The 17,495-nt window shown below is 43.3% G+C and overlaps 1 protein-coding gene across 4 annotated transcripts in view; it reads left to right on the top strand.

Annotated features, from left to right (window-relative positions):
* The window catches only part of PIK3R5 (phosphoinositide-3-kinase regulatory subunit 5), a 62,926-nt gene that overhangs the window by 11,545 nt on the left and 33,886 nt on the right, over window positions 1-17,495 (top strand). Inside the window, exon 1 of one of the 4 annotated variants that reach the window (XM_081184458.1) lies at window positions 7,077-7,196. The exons of 2 other annotated variants lie outside the window; for them this stretch is intronic. The gene's annotated coding sequence lies outside the window, so the exon portion shown is untranslated. Of the gene's footprint in view, window positions 1-7,076; window positions 7,197-9,154; window positions 9,608-17,495 lie in introns of those variants that run through there. One more of the 4 variants, XM_081184459.1, reaches the window with a different exon arrangement.

Genomic DNA, 17,495 nt, shown 5'->3' with positions numbered 1-17,495 from the left:
AGATTGTATCCTGGATCTGGAACTTTGTGTAAACAAAACAAGCATCCTTCCAGGTGCCACTTCCTTCTATTTCCTCCATTGTTTTTAGCCATCTGCATTCATGAAACATATTGGCTGTTTTTTAAAAACAGTTCACATGTATTGATGCAATAGTTTGCCTTGTACTCCTGGTGTTTATCGATTCATAGGAGAGCAGATCTGGGATTTACACTGGCCAGGCTCCAGACCCTGGCCCAAGACATTTTCCTACCTGAGGTGAAGCAACAAATGTTCTCACATCCTAAAATCAAGGTTCAGAGTCTCCAAAACTGTTCAAGGTATTTTGGCACCTGAGACAGAATATCCCACAATTGGCTCCCTCTTTCCCTGAGAGCAGAAATGAAAAAAATTGCCTCTTCTGTACTATAGATTTAAAGCAGAAGCTTACCATTTTAAATAGTCATGGCTTTCACCAAATAATCATGGGAAGTGCAGTTTGTTAATAATAATAACAGTAACAACAATAATTTTATTATTTATACCCTGCCTATATGGCTGGGTTTCCCCAGCCACTCTGGGTAGTTTACAGCCTATATAAAAACATAATAAAAACATTAAGGGTGCTGAAAGTTCTTAGGAAACCCCCTAATAAACCACAGTTCCCAGGAATTTGCAGGGAAACCTTGACTGATTAAAGTGGTACGATACTGCTTTAAATGTATAGTGCAGATGGGGCCAATAACAATTCACTGGGTTTATTATTATTATTATTATTATTATTATTATTATTATTATTATTATTATTTACTTCAAATCAGTTGCCTTGCTCTGTCTAATGGTAGAGTTGTCCTTGCCAAGGTCTACAAAATGATAAAATGCAGTAGTGCACTATATAAATCACATCTTGAGGCAAGAAACATTTTTTGTCTTTTTTGTGCCACTAAACAAGGGCACATGCTCATGTCCTGCCACCTTCAAAAGAGCCAACAGTGAACAACATTCTGTAGAGGAAAATTATTAGAAAGACATCTGCTGCCTGATACTGTTGTACAGCTTATATTCTCCTATTTTTTCCACAGTCAGTGATGAAAAGCAATCTTGTGGGGCTACTAAATTGGGGCCTCATTGCAAAGAGAAAAGGCTAGATCACCTTCTTCTTCTGGACATTATGCAGGCTGTAGAGAAAGTGGATAGGGAAAAGTTTTTCCCCCACACCTCTTCGGACTTAAAAATTTCAGTGGTGTTGTGTGCAATGGTGCCAAAATTTGGTGCTCCCCTTCCTTTTGCTTTCAATTGTTAGTCATTGTTGCAGTGCCCCCTATGGTGCCCTCTCAGCTCGGTGACCACCAGTGTGGGCGAACTGGTTGACCTTCCCTAAACCTGCCTCTGAACTCGTGTCCATCCAATGTTGGAAGGTTCAGCTACAGCTGGGTGAAAAAACTTTGCCTGAAACCCCAGATAGCTTCTGCAAACCAGCACTGAGCTAGACAGACCAGTGATCTGGCTGCTTATAATACGGCTTCCTATGACCAGGAATGGCTGTGGCCCTTCAGATATTGTTGGACTATAACTCTCCATCATCTGAGTCCAATAGCACATGGAGAGCTGGTGGTTAGCCAGCCCCATCTAGTTCTTTAGCTAATCCCCATTGCCACACTTCTCTTCTCACAGTATCTGCTAATACATGGGGGCATGAGATGCAGTCTGTGTAGTAAAACACATGTTTTTGCCCATGTTTGATAATTGTGTTGCTCACACAGGGTTGAGAATGGTGAACTGGACCAGACTCATTCCTTTGCATTGGTAGAAATGTTTAAATCTTTAAGTAGCTGGACTTTCATCTTCTTTTGCAGAGCTGTGGAAATGACCTGCCAGCCAATAGGTTTGAGGTAGAATAGTGGTTAATAGTTGAGCTATATAGGTCAAACTTTAGGCTTTCTACCTAGAGGTTCATGCAAAGTTCAAGAACCAAGAGGAGTGGATGCTGATTAGAAGAGGCAAGACAACAGTTGTAAAGCCAGTGAAGGTGTAATGGTAGGGTTGCTACTAACATAGAAGAATGGAGGTGAAGAAATGCAATGGAAGAGAGCAGGAGGGGAGACAACCTTGAACTTAATCCTAAGCAGTGCTCAGGACTTAAGTGATGTGCAAGTGTTCTTTGGCTGATTGGGAACAGTGACCACAGTGCTATCAAATTCAACACATTATATGCAGGTGAGCAATTGCCAAGAAAGTTCAACACAGTCACATTTGACTTCTAAAGAGGAATCTTCCCTCAAATGAGGAGATTGATAAAAAGAAAGTTGAAAGGGAAAGTGATTTGGCTCTCCAGTTAATACATCGTTCTGATCTAAATATTTTTTTAATGTGAACTTTTCCATACAAGTGTCACATCCACACTGTACATTTAAAGCATTCTTATACCACTTTCACAGTCAGGAGAACTGTAGGAATTATTAAGGGTGTATGGGTGGCGCTGTGGGTAAAACCTCAGTGCCTAGGACTTGCTGATCGCATGGTCAGTGGTTTGAATCCCCGCGGCGGGGTGAGCTCCCGTCGTTCGGTCCCAGCTCCTGCCCACCTAGCAGTTCAAAAGCACTCCTAAGTGCAAGTAGATAAATAGGTACCGCTTTATAGCGGGAAGGTAAACGGCGTTTCCGTGTGCTGCGCTGGTGCCGGCTCGCCAGAGCAGCTTCGTCACGCTGGCCACGTGACCCGGAAGTGTCTTCGGATGGCGCCGGCTCACGGCCTCTTGAGCGAGATGAGCGCGCAACCCTAGAGTCAGACACGACAGGCCCGTACGGGCAGGGGTACCTTTACCTTTTAAGGTCAGATTGTAAGTCTGCAAGGTCAGTATGCAAGATTCTTGTGGAAGCCTGACAGTTAAAAAGGCATAAGAGTGCTTTAAATGTATGGTGTAGCTATAACAAAGAACAATTATATGTTGTTGTTTGATTATTCATATTGACAGCTAATATCCCTTAGCCGAGTATTGCTCAGGAACCAGTGGCGTAGCGTGGGTTCTCAGCACCCGGGGCAAGGCAAGTAATTTGCGCCCCCTAACCCGGGGCAAGGCAAGTAATTTGCGCCCCCTAACCCGTGGATTTTAGCACTCGAGTCTCTTCTGCGCCCCCCCAGATGTTGCGCCAGGTGCAGCAGGCCCCCCTGCACCCCCCACGCTACGCCACTGCTCCCACCACAAGTCTTCAGGACAGCCATCCGAAGGCTGGCACAGGGAGAAGGTCTCTCCGCCCCACCGCCAGGCTTCGGAGCATCCTTCCGAAGGCTGGCGTGGGGAGAAGGTCTCTCCGCCCCACCGCCAGGCTTCGGAGCAGCCTTCCGAAGGCTGGCGCGGGGAGAAGGTCTCTCCGCCCCACCGCCAGGCTTCGGAGCATCCTTCCGAAGGCTGGCGTGGGGAGAAGGTCTCTCCGCCCCACCGCCAGGCTTCGGAGCAGCCTTCCGAAGGCTGGCGCGGGGAGAAGGTCTCTCCGCCCCACCCCCAGGCTTCGGAGCAGCCTTCCGAAAGCTGGCGGCGGGAGGAGGTCTCTCCGCCCCACCACCAGCCTTCGGAGGAGGTCCGAGGACTGTGGGGTTCCTGCTTCCTCGAGGAGGGCCGGCCAAACGCGCCCCCCCAAATGTTGCGCTCGGTGCGGCCGGCACCCCTGGCACCCCCCACGCTACGCCACTGTCAGGAACACAGTACCTCAAGGACTGCCTTTTCCTGTATGAACCTACCCAGACCCTGAGATCATCATGTGAGGCCCTCCTTCGTGTGCCTCCTCCCTGAGAGGTCTGGAGGGTGGCAACACAAGAACAGGCCTTCTCTGCAGTGGCTCCCTATTTGTGGAATGCTCTCCCCAGGGAAGTTCGCCTGGCGCCTTCATCTTTAGGTGCCAGGCAAAAACGTTCTTTTTTAACTAGGCCTTTGGTTGATCTGATGGACATCCTATACCCTTTTAAAATTTGGCTCTTTTTTGGAGGGAGGGTTATTGGGTTGTTGTTTTTATTCTGATTTTATATGTTGTGATCTTTTCTGTGAACTGCCCTGAGACCTCCGGCTATAGGGTGGTATATAAATTCAGTTAATAATAATAATATAATAATAATAATAATTAATAACAACAACTCACTCTATAAAGCTGGGAGAAGTTGTTGTAAACTACCATAATAGAAGCTCTGCTACTAGAATGCAGACTGCAATTGAGGCAAGGTGGTACTAGGAATGAGAGAATGCCAGTGTGGTTAATGAACAAATTCCACATTAGGGACCATTAGGAAATGATTTTTTAAAATAAAAAACTTCTAATATCTTAAAGACTTAGTATAAATATATAAATATAAGTGCAATATATGCACTTGGAATACTGTCTTAAGTTACGATCACTGGTGTTTGTGCATTGGGATGTACTTAATTTTTTTTATAGGGTGGGCATCAGTGGCTATGTAAGCTGGACATTTTATGTGAGGCAGGAGATGAAGGGGATTTTTGCATATATCATGCAGTTTGGGGAAAGATTTGAGAAACGCTTTCAGCATACTGAGAAATTACTTCATTCTGCCAGTGGTCTGGGGGTGGGGAAGTTCCCTATTTTTTTTTCCTGCATCAAAACATGAAATCCTGTGACATTATGGTCATGAAGAAAGGGTTTATAAATAAAAGTCTGGAGGAAGCATGGGTTTGCAAAATAAAATATAGGGATGTTTGCTAAAGACCTCTCTAAAAGCTCATTTAGGCCAGAGATGTGAAACTTGTGCCCCCCTCATCCCTGATGATGTTGCACTCCAAGTTCCATGAGCACAACCAGCATGACCCATTGGATAGCTGATGCTGCTTTATAGAATGAGTACTGTCCAATTTGTTTTGCTGGTAACACAAATGCAAGAAAACCATCCTGGGAGCAGTGCACTGAGGCTTTTAGCAACTGTCTGGGTGCTAGTGGCCCCCAGCAAGACAAAGAAAGTCATGCTATTGGCTTATAAACACAAGATCTTAATCTAACCACAAAGACATAGCAACCCACCACAAACAAAAATACACACTTTGCTGGCTTATAACTGCTCATGGTGATAGTACATATTTCTGCGTGCAGAAATTAAGGTTTCTCTTACTGATACCCACACATCTGCTTCCGTCATCCTTATCTATGCACACATGCTTAATTTCTTACTTTATGCTGCTTCTTCCATTAAGAGACATCTTTCCATCCCCACCACCCTTACCTGCCTGGGATGAAAGGGTTTGAAGTCAATCAGTGTTTTAATAGAACTTATTCACTGCTTTTCACCAAAAGGCCCCAAAGTAGTTTCCCAGCATAATAAAAAGGTGCAAACTATAAAGCAAAATAACCCAACAACAACAATTAAAATTCTACTTCCTCCTTTCAGTTCTCCTGGGAAGGTCTTGATCTATACTTGGGGAGAGATGTGAGATATTGCCATTCAATGTGGGTTGCTTCTACTCCAGGGTAGAATAGTTTTGCTTCATTCACTTACATCCACACAATGCCGTTCTCCTATGATGCCATCCTACATTTTCTCTGTGGCTCCTCCCCATTTTGTCAAACCACAAAAAGTCTGACTTTCCCCACCCAGAAAAATGGAAGAGAAGTATGATCTCTGATGGTGTAGGTGCCTTCCATCTTTGGCTATAACTTTTATTATTACAGTCATACCTCGGGTTGAAGACGCTTCGAGTTGAGTGCATTCGAGTTTTGTTCACAGCAACCCGGAAGTAACGGACCACATTACTTCCGGGTTTCACCGCTTGCACATGTGCAGATGCTCAAAATGACGTCATGCGTAGAAGCCGTGAAAAGCTACACATGTGTGCAGACGTGCCGTCGCTAGTTACGTTTACCTCTAGATGTGAACGGGGCTCCGGAATGGATCCCGTTCGTATCTATAGGTACCACTGTATTATTATTATTATTATTAAGAGAGGCATAGCACTATAACACCATCATACTATATATAGCACAGGGCCAGGCAGCCCATGAAACGAGGTGAGACAGTTGATCTGGCTGCCTCGTCCTCTCCCACCCATTTCCTTCGCCTCAGCCCACCTCCTCTACAGGTGTCCATGCCCTCTGCCCTGCTACAGCATTATTATAGTATGTGTCATTAGACTGTAGCATCATAGCGGTATGGTTATAGCAACCCTAAACCTCTCTCATTTACAAAAGCCAGAAAAGTGTGTTGGTGATCATTATTAAAATATTTATTTACAAGAAAAACAAGCTCATAAAATGACAGCCACCACCACCAGGGTTATAGTGAGTGTTCTCTAAACTGCAAATGGCCTTGTCCACAGCAGCCAGGGTGTGCCCACTGGTATGGGAAGTATACACAGAAAAAGTTTGACACTCCTGAGAGCGTGGAGAGTCAACTGCAATTCCACTTGCAGATCACAGCAGAGGAATGGATGTCTGGGTAGCATTAGGAGTCCCCTGTCTGGAAGCAGGCTTAGTCTGTTAATAGCAAGACATAAGAAACTATTCACATGTCATCAAACCCTTAACCTTGAGTAACCCTACCTTATGGGGAACTGTCTTCTTCATGGTAACCCTCGTGGTACTCTCTGTTATGGCTGCCTTAAAGAATGTTGGAGAAGCGAGAGACTCCTTTCGTTTATGACAACAGCCTCACTTCCTTTCTCCTACACACGCTCCTAAATGTTAGGTGTCCAGATGCTTCTATTGGCAATAAAGCCACCAGTGTATCCGATCGTGGAACCAACGGTAGCGTGGTTGCTCCTGGAATTAAGAACAGGCCTTTGTGATGATGACTAAATGTCTCCACAGGCAGGTGCAGGGAATGGGGCTGTGGCATAACAATGACTGTGCTTCATAGGTTCTATGGATTAGCTGCACTTAGGCCTCCAACATATTTGTCGTGCTCCCCGCAGGGTCATGTGTGTGCCTGTGTGTGTATTAGCTTTACAGCCTCTACAGCTGAAAAGCATTTTTAGCAACACTGAAAAATAAGAAGCAACCTGGAAATTCCATGTTGGATGAATATATCTAAAAGCTCAATCTGTGTAATATTCTCACTCTTTCTGGTCCCCTCCCTTTGACTACTTCTGCTTCTACTCTTTCTGCAAACCAGTTTCCGCTTCTGCCTTGGGGTGCAGGCCTCTGAAGTGTCTCTAGTGGCTGCTGTTAAGGATGTGGCCACACACATCTCCTGTATCCTAGAATAGTGCCAGATAATCCTCAAAGGTAGGTGATTGTGGCTTTGGAGCATCTAGGATGGGAGCTTGTGCCCCTCTAGAAACATTTCCAAGGCTGCTGAAGCTGGGGGGTGTTCATGGCATCTTACCACCACTGCGATGTGGAGGTGGGAAGAGTTGGGTCCGCATTTTCCTTATAGACAGTATGTGTTCATGCCATTTGCACAACTGCAACATTTGGCGATAGCAATATAAAAAAGGAAGGGAAATTGTGTTTTTCTGTAACAAAGCACTGAGGTTTTTCCCCTGTAATGATGGTGTGATCTCTCACAGCAATAGAATGACAGGTGTGCTTTTTGGAGGGAGAATGTCTGGATCTTCTCCAGTAACAGATTAATTGCTAAGCTCTGCTTCTTTACACTATGATATTGAAGTCAGTAAAATCTTTACACTTCATCACTGTGATGCTGAATGTGCTCTGTGATACAGAAGTGCAGCATGTAGAATTTGGTGCATGCAGTCTTGGCTGGTTCATAAGGAGGGAGACTGGTAATGTCTGGTGTGTGTGTGTGTGTGTGTGTGTGTGTGTGTGTTTTACATACACTCAGTTGTTCTTAAATGTTTTGAGCCAAGAGTTCAGCAGAACATTAACAGAAACAAAATAACATATTTATTTATATACCACCCTTCAGTAAAGAATTGCCTTACTTAAACAAGTTGTAGAATCTAGCTGCATTTGGTACAAAATCTGGGCTGTCCAGGTGCAAAAATGATTAAAAGCACTGTGTACAGAATCTCTCAGAGTTTGTGAGCTGCTTCTGTACGTTTGTGCTTTCCTCTATCCGACGGAAGATGAACATGTACTACACAAGAAAGAGTCATTTCCACATAGTTCATGTATGTGTCAGTTTTGCATGCCTTGTGCAATTGTGGATTTCTGAGATGTCATACCTTCCAACACTTCATGGATCTAAAATGGGGAACTCTTGTAGCACTTACCCTATTTCCACCTATAGGTTGTATTAATTTATTCTGCAATAATCTGTGCAGTAGAGTCAAACACTTGACAAGGTGAGAAAGGTCATCCGACTGGTGACATGTTGGTCAAATGGTAGTCAAGTATTCTTACTGAAACACATCTGCATTACTTTCGTGCAAGCTCTTAGCATGTGTGCTAAGAACAGATATAAGCATAAATGAAACAAATTGTAATTGGAAATACAGTAAAAGCATAGATAAGGCAATAGCTCAGAAGATTTTGTTTCAGGAATAGCCAACATGGGGTTGTAAATACCTAACCTTTACTCAGAGTAGCCCCATTGAAATTAATGGATTGAATACAACCCAGGATCCCCTCCAGATGTTATGACCAGTAGCCGGAGATGGGAATGTCTAAGGAGTTGATCACTCTGAGTCTTCTGTGTTGAGTTAATGGGTAATGGTGATTTTGTGACTGCTGATGTGCTGCCTTTCCACCCAACAACTTTCAGATTATGACAGTAAATTATTAAACACATTTCTTCATGCTTTCCTGTTCCCCCAAATCCAGCTATAGGTTTTGGAACTTGTATTGGTGCTTAATCAACCAGCCTCTTTTCCATATATTGAGACTGGGCACTCATAATTCAGTTTCTTTTTAGGTTCCCTTCCCTTGAAGTGATGCAGAATGAAAAGAAGTCAAATCTGCCACAGAACACATGATGCTTGTACAGCAGAACTTAATCTGGGACTTGGGCTGCACATAGTTATGAATGGATAGCGTTTGTTTGAAACCAATTGAGAAAGTGAACTTTGTTGTCAGCAGAGTTGGTGCACTGGAAATGAAAAGCAGAAGTGGGGAGAAAAAGAGGAACTGAATGGGCAAAATGTTAAATTATCATTTGGTTGCTGCTGTTGGATTCCCCCAGCCCACCCTTCTTCCATTCCATACACAAACAAACACACTTCCCTCCTGTCTATTTGTACAGAGAATAATGCTGACTGTTCTAGGAGATGCCTGAGTCTAGCAGAAGATAGCATCCAGAAAAGATAGAACCCGGATCAGAGCTGAATCTGTAGATACACATGCTTGATGGAAAGTATTATAGGAGAAGATTCTTAGATAATGTGGACCTAGACCACTTAAGGCATTGTAATGTTAAAACCAAGTACCTTGCATTGGACATGGGGAAAGAAACCTTTTAATACCTGCATATGTCTTCAAATAGGAGTTATGTGATCACACAACAAGCATCCAACAGTGGTTAGGTAATGGCGTTCAGTACTAGATGGAATTTCTGAACCATCATAAAAGGCATTCCCATGTACAGCACATTACAGTAATCTACATGGGAAATCACTAAGGCATGGATGCCAGTGTCCAGGTCTCTGTCTTCCAGAAGGAACCTCTTCTAGTGAGTCAACATATCATGGATTGCCACGGACTGCAAGCACTGCTTTCTGCAGAGGTTGGCTGCTCTGGTGGGTAAGATTGCCCTAATAAGTATGCACTTTGATGCATTAATCCCAAACTGGCCATTTTGACATTCCATAGACTAGTCTTAACAGTCTTGGCTTCTTAATAAATACATGGGTCCTCACCTGCCTGGTACAGTGGAGGCTGTTATTGGAAGAGGCTGGAGCCAAAGGGGGATGTGAAGTCATAGTCCAGATTGGGAAACTGCAACAGACACTTCCCAGCACAGAATTCGGTGTTTCCCCTTGAAGGTGGTTTATGTGGGAGCAATTGCTGTATTTATAAAATACAGAAGTATGGAAAGCTGGTAGGATCACTTTTGATGAAGCAACCATTTGATGGGCCTCCATGGAAGCACAATAAACAGTTTATGAGCATGAGAGAACTAATGTCCCATAACCTTGCAGCTTGTGGAAGAGTTAGTCAGATCCACAGAACTAAGAGAGTCAAAGATTTCTTCACCATTGCTGTCACCAAGGAAACCTGACTGTTGTATGGCAGTATTTCCTCCTGGGGTTTTCTCTGATTGTTGAGTACTGTTTCTCTCCCCCCCCCCCACTTCCCACTATGAACACTATAGTCACATCATAGGAAAGTGAGTCAGAAAAATATACAGCTGATGCCTGTGTGTTTCCTGGTGACTGGCTAGTGTTGCCCCAAAATGGTAGCATGAGGGATGCAATTGTGACATTGCTGGTGCAAGAGATTTTTCTGTCTGAGTCAGAGTAGTAAACGTAGTCTCCCACCACCAACACATAAGGTGCATATTAGCCAATGCTGCAATAAATGTTAAGGTAAAGGTAAAGGGACCCCTGTCTATTAGGTCCAGTCGTGGCCAACTCTGGGGTTGCGGCGCTCATCTCACTTTATTGGCTGAGGGAGCCAGCATACAGCTTCTGGGTCATGTGGCCAGCATGACTAAGCTGCTTCTTTCTGCAGAACCATAGCAGCGCATGGAAACACTGTTTACCTTCCCACCAGAGCGGTACCTATTTATCTTTGACATGCTTTGGAACTACTAGGTTGGCAGGAGCAGGGACCGAACAATGGGAGCTCACCCCGTCAAGGGGATTCAAACCGCCGACCTTCTGATCGGCAAGTCCTAGGCTCTGTGGTTTAACCCACAGCGCCACCCGCGTTCCATGCAATAAATGCTAATTCCTTCAAATTCATTCTAGTACCCAATGTCACTCAAGTTATTTGGATGAAAAACCTACCAGTGCTTCTTCCCTATTCTAGCAGTAAAAACACAACAATAATGAATAACCCAACAATTTGCTGCTTTTTCATGACATCTGCCTGACAGGTGCCATCTTACTATGGCAAATTATAGGGTGGGCCCTGTTGAGGTACCATCTCTTGTTTTCTGCCAATGGGATGTGCCCAGATGATCTAGTCTCGAGTTAATTGCTTAATGGCACCTGATGTTGCCTTGAGGTGGAACTCCTTTGTGACATTTCAGATTCTTCTGTGATTAACTAGAGATGCTTTTGCTCATCTGTAAGTGAACAGATAACCTTTTAAAATCTTCTGTCTACAGCTTCTCAGGTCTGTGTTTTGTGTGAGAGAGGAATTATTTACTTCCCATGCAAAAGATTCTTCCAGTCTGTGTAGACGGCACTGAGCTGAATGGGTCAATGGTCTGACTCAGACAATTCCACATGACTTCAGAATGTTTTGGACTTTTCTCTAAACTACAGGGTTTATTCCATAGTTCTCCAAATAACCTTGTGTGATAATCATCTATTGCTGCTATAGATTGCTGTCATTTTTGGTGCTATCATCAGTTCTCTGCCCACAACCAAATGTCACCTGGGCGGTGGTTATGGCATTATTCCATTGATACAATTTTAACCTACTTTCCAGTCAAAATTTATATAAGAAATAAGCAGATAAAACCACTAAGCCACAGCAACCCTGTTCTGTTCTTTATGTTGCATTTCTGCCAGAAATTGAAGCAAATTTTTGGTGACAAAAATGGAGGGGCAGCTATCCAAAGAACTTTTTAAATAAAGCATTAGGCAGAAAAGTTTCACATCTGACGAAGTAGGTTTCTGCCCCCTTCTTATAGGTATATAAATCAATTTTCTCTTCACACGGAAGCTCTATATGCACAGATGTTTCTGAGATACCTCTTCCCACTTCCATGTATCCACCCCTGCACTTACATTGTTTGTTTAACCCAATTAGCTCTTCAGTAACTTCATGGGTTGATGATTTGGCCATATTTTGCTTCTGAGGTACCCATAGCAGGATGCTCTGGTTACGACAAGTGGTTCTTGTGGGTTAAATGCAACCTCTTTAAAATTGTTTGTGCTTGTTTTCTTTTTTAAAAAAAGTTTAATCCACATTTGTCAGCTTCACAAACAATTTCATGAATAATTTTTTGCACGGTAATGAGGTCAGCTTCTAGTTCCTTTCAAAAACGTTCATGGCTACACAGTTTTGAAACACAGTAAGACCATCTCCCATCCTGGTTGTTCACAGATGAAATAAGCTATTGCAAGACATCCTTATTCAAATGACCCATAACATTTTAATCAAGTTTTTTTAAAAAACAAAACAAAACAAAATGAGCCCCCTAACAACCTTGAATTCTGGATTCCAGAATCTTTCCTTTCCCTTTACACCTGAGTTTATTAATGATCAGTTAAACTGGTGTTTTAGCAGCACATTAAAAATACAAAGCCATTGGCAAACATTAATTCCTTCAGTTCTGTGAAAGAGGTCAATACTGTTACCTGTTGGTTTCAGGCATGACACACAGAATGATAAGTAGAGGGTGTGTGGCTAAGTTAGATTTATGCCCAGACATAATTCAACACATTTTTTTGTGATGTATTTTGTCTTTTTCACCTTTTTTGGCAATGCATAAATAACCATGCTATCTGGCTCTGGTGCCATCAAATCAAAGAGTTAACATTTCATGTTAGAACTCAGTTTTTGAAGGAGCACATGGATATAGGAGGCAAACTTTCCTTTGTAGCCAAGGGGTTACACCTAAGAATGAGACTCCCTGTTGACTAGCAGTGCCCATTCCTTAATTCTTGCAATTCTTTCCTTGGAATAAATTGCACTCTGTTTTTGCTTTGTGGCAATATGTGCAATGCATTGGATATGTCTTCCCCGATCCAGCTCAATGAGGACGGGGGGGGGGAGGGGGGAGTGCACACAACTCCTCCCAGTATGCCAGCCCTTCCTTTTCCATCCCCATATGCACAAACGAATCTGCCTTGAGTCAGAGCACTGGTCCATCTTGCACATTATTGTCTTCTACACTTATGGGTAGCAGCTCTCCAGGGCTTCAGATGGGAGATATTTGCCACCTGCCTGAAGATGCCAGGGCATGCAAAGCAGATGCTCGTAACACTGAGCTACATATGGGAACAGAACATACAAATGCTGACATCTGTGCATACAGTTCAACACACACAGCTGCAAATCATGTGGTTGAGTTCCTCCTTTCACATAGCAAATGGTCCATATGACTTTTCACCCAAGTTTGTTGGCTGAAAGATGGTTAGGTGGCATTCACACAATCCATATGGAGGAGGCAGGGCTAACACACACAGTGCATGTGGAGCAGCTGCACATGCTTTCTCCCTTCCATGCTCTGGGCTGGACCAGGGGAGATGTATCATCTGATTTGAGCTTGTGTTAATTTAGAGGACCTACACATATATGTATTTTGGCATTTGTAATGATATTGTCAGGATAGTGGTTATCGGTCCATCTGTGAAAGAGTAAATCCACTTGCATGTTAGTAAACAAACTTCCAACAGGCCCTTTTGATTGCTTTGTTTTGGTCCCTGTGTGTTTAAAGGAGCATATTTAAGACTCTGAGTGCACAGGAACAACAACAGAGCATTTGGGGCTCTGTGGATACTCTGTCTCTGATCTTAAGGTCTCTGGGCAGCTTGAGATGTGGAATAATGCAAGAGGTTGCAAAGCTGGAATTCATCCATACGTTAGACTTTCTCAAAGCTTGAGCAAAGTTAATTGATGGTGCTTCCACTGCAAATAATGTACTGGATGTGGACTGGATTTTCTCAGGGGATCCTTGGCAAGGTGCCTACTGGCCTGCCTGCATACGTGTGCATGCATTTGTGCAGGTGTGTGTGCTCACACACAGTAACTTTACCAGATGATGATGGTCTTTCACCCTTCCATTGGGGTGGTGAACCAGCCATGCTCAACCTGGTTCTGGTGACAGAGGCTGCAGCTGCCTGCAGACTGTATTTCCCCCAAATGTCTCTGAGCCTTGCAATTCAACTCCCAGAACAAAAAAGACTGCAGTGATCTACTTCATAATTCACTTTCTATAATCTTTTCCTGTCTTTTATGCCCACACTGATAAGTAGGTCATTATTGTTACTGCAAATGGAGCGAGCTATATTTTTTTCTGTCTTGTATAAGATTTGTTTAGTTTTCAACCATTTCCTCTTCTTCAAGTGAGAGAAAAGGAAACATGAGGATAAAACTGATCGTGAGTGCAGAAGTATGTGGCTCACAGTGCACTGCATTTCTAAGAAATTCTTGTAAGCCTCATCCTTCCTATATTGGCCACAACTATGTATGCACCACCCCGGGTGGTTTCAGATGTGCTTATGGCGTGTGCTGGTGAAGTAAATACTGTTCAAAGGTTTTATGTTTTTCAAAATCTTGATAGCATGGTGCCTGAGTGCTGGAAGAAAGACCTGCTCCCTGCTGAAAGGCCCATTTCCACCTGGCCTAGGGTTCGGGGCTCACTACTCACCCTGAACAGCTAAAAGAGGCCACTGGGACATTGTTGGAACAACTCTTGGGTTGGGGCAACTGGCTAAAATGTTTTAAAATGTTTTAAATGGTTCTAATTTTGGTTCCTCTGTTTCATTTTTCTTGGGTTGGTGTTGGTTAAACGTTTAGTTGGGGTTGGCGGTTACTTTAATTTGGGTATAACTGTAAACTGCTTGTTATTATTGTTATTGATTTTATTGTTTTATTGGTCTGTTTGTTGCTTGTATAGGATATCTTGTTTTTTTAATGTTGGATGTTTTGTTGTGTTTTATGTGTTGTAAGCCACCCAGAGTGGCTGGGGAAACCCAGCCAGATGGGTGGGATATAAATTAAAAATAACAACAACAACAATTATTATTATTATTATTATTATTATTATTATTATTATTATTATTATTTTATATTATAACAAGGTGACAAATGTGAATGAGGCTGTACAGAAAGAATGAGGAATTTTCAGTGCAGGTTTTGGGAGAGACAGCAACCTTGGAGGGTAGGTCTTTAGATTAAGGTTTTGAATAGTCTTGCTGAAAATCTCTTAGATCAGCTGCCTGGTGGCCTCTGGGTGGTTTGGACCTGAGCTTCCATCAGCCCCAGCCAGCCCAGTCAAGCTGGCCATGGCTAATGTAGTCCAGACCATCTGGAGGGCACCAGCTTGGAGAAGGCTGCTTTAGATATTCCCTCCCAGTTAATTCCTTCTAGTGGCCTTCAAGCCAATTAAATTGCCTTGGTCAAGCATCCTGATCCAGTAAATTAAATTGGCTTGGTCAAGCATCCTGATCCATGGAGAGTTGGGAGGCAAGGTTTGAATGCCTGCATGGGAAAGCAAGAAGGAGGTTCTTTCCGTGAAGAGAACAATGCAACCTGAACTTGGAAGTGTCTTCCTTGAAGACTATTGACATTGCCTATTCTGCCAAAGCCAACAGAGGACGATCCATGAGGCACAGCTGTATTTGCTCAACATTGTGCATATGCTGCAAAGTCTGAATGGTGGGGTCTGGCACCCATCCTCACCCTTCGCTTATTTGCTTGTTTGAATCCTATAAGGGCCATCTAGTCTGACCCCTTGCAATGCAGGAATCAAAGCTAAAATACTTCCACTCCATGATTCAGGAAAAAAGCTCCCAGAGCAGCTTAACATATATCAGTAGCATCATACTCCTTACTCTCTCAGACTTACAATCTAAAAGGTGAAGCACAAAAGGAAATGGCATTGGAAGGGAGGAGGAAAAGTGGGGCCCTGTCCCACCGAGCATACTTGTTATTGTGCTAGTTGGAAGGTGGCATCGCAGGTGCAGGCACATGAATGAAACAAATTGTGTCACTGGAAATATATCTCGTAGCTGTTCTTCTTTGCCAAAGCTGCTACAGTGTCCACTAATGTTCATTCTAGCTTTCAAAAAGTCTCCTTTCAGGTTGGATTCTGGAACAGATTTGCATATGGTATTTGCAACATGTGTATGCTCTGTTCAGATCAATGAGTTTGTGCAACAGCATTGAGAAGGTGGTGTTTCCACTATTGCCAGTTCTTTCCTGATTTTATTTAACACTATTTGGATGCTGCTTAATCATGAAAACCTCTCGGCAGTCCCTGAAGCCAAACGATACACATTTTGTACGTTGTGTCCTTGTTCCTAATAAATGCAGGCCAGTGAGAGGTGAAGGGATCTCACCAGCGTGCTTATATTCTCATTACCGTGTGTCTTTGGAGCCACATTAAATCCTAGTAATAAACCATTGATGTGAATGGAGTCTATGCCAGAGATGAACGCGTTTCTTTGTATTTAAGAACAGAAGAGTGATTGCACTGAAAGCCTGCCTCTCAGGGCAATAAACAAAGCCTTGTTTGTATCGAGACATTCGGTTTAATTGGTTTGCTTTGAGGCAAAAAAACAAAGCAAAACCCAGCCTCTCCTTAATGTGTCTGCAGTAGCAACAACCTAGTAGAGACTGAAGACGGACTGCCAACAGGTAAGGGGAAGAAGGGGGGGGTGAGTGTGTGTTGTGGTCAAAAGCCTAACATCTTAGTTCCACATTTGTCAGTTTCTTTGGAACTACCATCTTCAGTTCAGTAGCTTGTTACAGAGAATCTAGAGAGAATGTTTTTCTCAAAAGGCTATACAGTTCAGGGTTCCTCTTTTGGCCTCCTATGGTTTTTCAATCTTGACTGATGGCCATTTGGTGGCGGGTGGGAATAAAAGGCAATTGTAGCACTGCTCTGTCTAGTTTGAGCAGGCAAGAGCATATCGAGATGTTTCAAGGATCCTGTCCCTTTTTATTTTAAAGTCTCCTGCTTGCAGGATGGGGCCTATCCATTCCCTCAACCCCCATGGACCATGCTGTGGATTAGCGATGAACAGTCTCTTATTTGCACCCTGATTAGTCTTTCTCGGTTGGCCCAGTGCCTTGCTTTTGTCCTGGGCTAGGGAAAGGGGGGCAAAACAGCTTTCTGTGCATTTCCCTCACTTCACTTTTAAAGCAAAAGAGCTCAAAATTAGTCCAGGAATTATGAACCAAAAGATTTGTGTTCTGGATGCTTCTTTAAAAGTTGAATAATACATGCATGTCCAAAAGTTGTTCATGTAGTCTCATGCATTTGGGTTATAATTTAAAATAGCTTCTCAGCACACACCCACACCCCAAATATAGTGTTATATTAATAATACTTTCCTGAGTAGGTGCTATTCTAGCCCTTGTCAACAATGGTGACTTTTGTTGTGTTTTCTCTAGGCACAATTCAGTGTTAGGGCCCCTCCAAATTGCTGTTCATTTTGTTTTTTCAACATGTCATTGATACAGTAATACTGCATTAGTTAAGTATTTATGTTGGACCACCCACCTATCAGTCTACTTTATTAGTTGGTCTGAGATGGTTGCCCAGTGTTTCTGCATTATTGCCATTGGGAGGGGCACTCTTGCACTGTAGTGCATTCAAAGCAACACACACCTGAAACATTTGTGGTACAACAAGTTTCAAGATTTCAGCAGGAAGCTGCAGGACATGCATCAACTGGAAACAAAGTAGTACTGTATGTCTGCCCCCAAAACATGCAGGCTGGGAATTGTAGTCTAGCAACCAGTGGCGTAGCGTGGGGGGTGCAGGGGGGGACGGCCGCA

The sequence above is a fragment of the Podarcis bocagei genome, assembly GCF_964188305.1.
Source record: "Podarcis bocagei genome assembly, chromosome: 2".
NCBI lineage: Eukaryota > Metazoa > Chordata > Lepidosauria > Squamata > Lacertidae > Podarcis > Podarcis bocagei.
Note: the sequence above shows the minus strand (reverse complement) of the source record. Positions and strands in the feature narration are given on the sequence as shown.